The sequence below is a fragment of the Sinohyriopsis cumingii genome, chromosome 3 (assembly GCF_028554795.1).
Source record: "Sinohyriopsis cumingii isolate HCF-2022 chromosome 3, ASM2855479v2, whole genome shotgun sequence".
In the NCBI taxonomy this organism is placed as follows: Eukaryota; Metazoa; Mollusca; class Bivalvia; order Unionida; family Unionidae; genus Sinohyriopsis; species Sinohyriopsis cumingii.
Genome location: NC_142963.1, coordinates 24,778,488 through 24,783,088, shown reverse-complemented (window position 1 = coordinate 24,783,088; position 4,601 = coordinate 24,778,488).

Sequence of the window (4,601 nt, the reverse complement as noted above, 5' to 3'; positions counted from 1 at the left end):
GTGCTTACTTTTTTTTATTATGTATTCACTACTTTAACCCAGTTAGGAATCTGTGGATGATATATACACGCACATACACAAAATTTATTGAAATAAAATCTGATTGCTTCTTTGTTCAGCTGAATCATTTTACAGTTCTAATTATACTGCATCAGCAAATTCAAAGAAAGAGAAAAAACTCCATGTGATTTATCAGCATTTAATTTCTTATGTCTATTAAATAGTTCAAAGAATATGGAGATTTTCATTAACTCAGGATTGCATGTTCTCTGCAATTCCATTCAGACTCCCAGATTCACTAGTGATCATTAGAAACAAGTCAGTTTTTTTATTTTTCACTTGGTTTCTAATACTCATCTTTTGCCTCCATCCTCCATGAAATTGGACAGGCAGGCTGGTGGCAATTTTGCTCACTGTATATATGGCAACCAGCGTATTTTTTGGAGGAAGAACTGCCAGGAGGTTATTGGCAAGATACTTTGGCCAAGCTGAGACTCTAACAAACTTGGACATAGGTTAGATTGGACTGATCTGTAATGGCAACTGACTTAGACCACATGGCCATCCGGTGGTGTATTATTCAGTTTGAACTCCTTGAGGTACTGCTCCACCTTTCAGAGCATGGTGCTAGTTAATCTTGCCACCGGTTGCCTACACCACAGGCTGGTTTTCCAATTACAGTTTGAAGTGCCCAGTTGTGATCCATGTCAGTTCTAGCAATGTGGGTGTTGAGACATGATAGTATACTGCTTTATTCTGTCTCTGATCTTTGTATTCATGATGGGTTGGATGCTTGTGATACAGAGGATGCTTCCGAGGCACCAATCGTCAGAGGCATTAATCTTTTCAACCACTGCCATTTTATGTGTCCATGTGTCCACACCATACAGCGAGACTGATAGAATGTACGTGTTGTACAGTTGGATGTTAGAATGTACATGTTGTACAGTTGGATGTTTGTAACAAGGCTGATCTTTGAGTGCCAGATGAACCCATGGTTTTAATGCATATATGATTCAGTTTGATGTGGTTTTTGATCTGGTTTGCTGGTACATGAGCTGTGGAATGAAAAGCCAAGGTATGTGAACTGAGTCTCCTATCTCAACCTTGTACCCACTGTGGTGTTTTTGCTGACATTATGGCTTGTTAACTGGTCATTTTGCTTTTGCTCTTACTCTAGTTGATCTCAAGGTAAGCAAATTTTGCTTTCTACTAAATGATGTCCAGGCTGTTAAGTAAGACCTATAGCAACTCTGTAGAGTGACATCATGACCATAATTTAAGTCTGTAAAGATTTGTTCACATATGTTTGTATCCAGCCATCCCTTCCATACCTTTTGTTCCAGCATCCAGTCCATTTTGTGCAATGATACATCCCTGCTGAATGCTGCTGTTTATATGAAACCACTGCAGACATTCACTGTTGACTCTGATGCAGCTTATGTTATTGGTTATAAATGTGTTTCATTAAGTTGATGACCTTGCCAGTGAGTCCTGTACTCTTGAGTTGAAGCTGCAGGGCAGCTCTGTCAGCTATTTTGAAAGAAATTTTCAGGTCAGCATAGGATATACTTAGTGATTGCTTGTATTCCTCATGGGTTTGTATCAATGTTTTGCACATATATATGCAGTCCGTGGTTGACCTACCAGATGTAAAGACACTGTTCTTTCCTGCACAGTTCCAGTAAATGGTCTTTCACTCTGATCATAGTACAGATAGCTTGGGTAATTACTGCAGTCCCACTTACTGCCTTTGTGCAGAATGAAAAATGATAGGGTAATACCATGGTAATTAGTGCAGTCCCACTTACTGCCCTTGCTCGGCTAGTGTGGGTACATGAGAAAGCTTGCCAGTAGCTTCTCATGAGTCGGTGGTTCTTCTCGGGGGTTTTCCAGGGTTCTTCCTCCACCAATTTTACTGGCCGCCATGTATAGCATATCTGCTGAAAAATGGCGTTAAACCCAACAACAACAACAACAACTTACTGCCCTTGTGCAGAATGAAAAATGATAGCTAGGGTAATACCATGGTAATTAGTGCAGTCTCACTGCCCTTGTGCAGAATGAAGAATGATAGCTTAAGTAATGCCATGGTAATTACTGCAGTCTCACTGCCCTTGTGCAGAATGAAAAATGATAGTTAGGGTAATGCCTTAGTAATTACTGCAGTCCCACTTACTGCCCTTGTGTAAAATGAAAAATGATAGCTTGGGTAATGCAATGGTAATTAATGCAGTCTCACTTACTGGCCTTGTGTTGAATGAAAAATGATAGGGTAATACCATGGTAATTAGTGCAGTCCCACTTACTGCCCTTATGCAGAATGAAAAAATGATAGCTTAGGTAATGCTGTGGTAATTACTGCGGTCTTACTGCCCTTGAAGCAGAATGAAAAATGATAGCTTAGGTAATTTTGTAATTACTGCAGTCTCACTGCCCTTGTGTAAAATAATAAATGATAGCTTAGGAAATGCTAAGGTAATTAATGCAGTCCCACTTACTGCCCTTGTGTAAAATGAAAAATGATAGCTTAGGTAATGTGGTAATTACTACAATCCCACTTACTATCCTTATGTAGAAGGGCAGGAGAATATTCTTTTTTGAATCATCACAAATATTGCCTGTCTCCCATACAGAATGAAAAACCTTGGTTAGTTATGCTATGCAGCCCTCATCTCCAGTTTTCAGCATTTAGCTTGTCATGCCACATGTACTGGCTGCTTTCCCATTTTTCATTTTGTTAAGTGCCACAGCTATCTCAGTTTCTGTTAGTGAATCAGCATTTATACTCTGAGCTGGTGAAGCTATATTTACAGCATCTTCAAACTCCAGCGAGCCCATTTAGCAACCAGTAGTATTGTCCTCTCCATTGTTCTAGCTCTTGCTGCCACATTGAATCTTGCCAACCAAATCTTCATTGGAGCTAGATGCTGTTCCTGAAACTGGTCTGCACAAGTTACTGAAATTAGAAAATGCATCCCTGATCCAGTCTCACGCTAAAGCCTCCTCTGCCTTTGTAGCTGGGTTATCAGCCAAATTTTGCTTATCCACAGCGGGAACTTGGGTGACAGTGGTTTAAGGTGTTCACCTGTATTGATCACTGACATCTCACCTCTGTGTGGGCACAGCCAACATATGTGAGAAAGTTTGCCAGTGGCTTCCCATGGGTTGGTATTTCTTCCTGGGTTCTTCATCCACCAGATATATTGGCCACCATGTATAGCCTGTCATGTGCTGAAAACCTGTTAAACCAGTGATTACAAAAAGAACTTATCCATCGCTGTTTCTTGTGGAGGTTGCAATAGGCTGCTAATTCATGTCAAAATCTGGCAGTGTTTTGTTTGAAAACCAATCTTCTTTTTTCTTTACACTCATTGCTTGTCACATAAGTAGTTTGTTTTGTTTATGGAATCACGGAAACACTCCCAGCTGTATACATTCAGTTTGGTTATGTCATATCATAGATTTCGAACACGATCGTGGCAGCACTTAGATTGGTTTAATGTCAGCAATGACTGGTTTATGGTCAGTAAAATTCAATGAGATGAAGTCTGGCAATTGAGTTTGCCTTCTACTTACCATTTACAAGGATGTGATCAATTTTCTTGCATGCCCAACCATCATTTGAAATTCATGAATTGCAATAGATTTCTAGTAATCTGAATCAGGAGCCACAAATTTTCAGGCTGTTTCTTATATGGAATTCAGACAGTCTGTCAGTATTGACATTTGTTACACCACTCCCATATGGCTTTTGTGTTGTGCCAGAGACTGCATTAAAGTCCTGTTTTGTTTTACCATATGCATCATGACTTCCAGTGTCTTACAGAAACTGTTTTTGTCCACATCAGGGACTTTGTTTGTTGGGGCAAACACCACAATCACCATCATGTTGCTATATCAAGGCTTAAAAGTGGTCTATATTATGTGGCCATAGACTGCCTGCCATGTGCACTGAGCCATAGTTGCACTTTTTGAGGGGGCCATGACATCTTCAGCGTGTCTTGGTTGGGTGTGATCTCTTCTTGACCACAGAAACTTGTCCCTTCCTGCTGGCATCTTGCCTGAATCCAGCTATCTCACCTTCTTCAGACCCATTATTGAAATGTCCATGCATTCAAGTTCCATTTCCAGCATTATGGTAGTGCCACATTCTAGCAATGTCCAGACATTTAATGTCCCAATATAGAGTGCCTCAGGTCATTTGGTGCTTTAAGTTTTCACCTGTTGGTGATGGACCAGACAGTATGCCCTTTGTCTGACCATGCAATGAGCGAGTTGGGACGATTTTATTTTTGGTGAAACTGATCTGATCATTTGACTGGAATGGTTCCCCTAGTAGCTCACTAGGCAAACATAGGGTAGGTAAATTGGTGAAAAATGTCACCTTTTTCACAATCAGCATACTCATCTAACAATTTTCAGCCATGGGTGGCATTGACTTCATCAGATAATGTTCTTCCAATCCCATAATAAAGCCTTTGTGGAAAACCAGAACTTTATTAGCTAACCAGTTTCAGGTTTTTGGCAAGCCTTCACAGCAGGCTCACACCAAACTTTGCCCTGCCAAGCAATCTTTTATTTGGTCCATCCCTCTATGG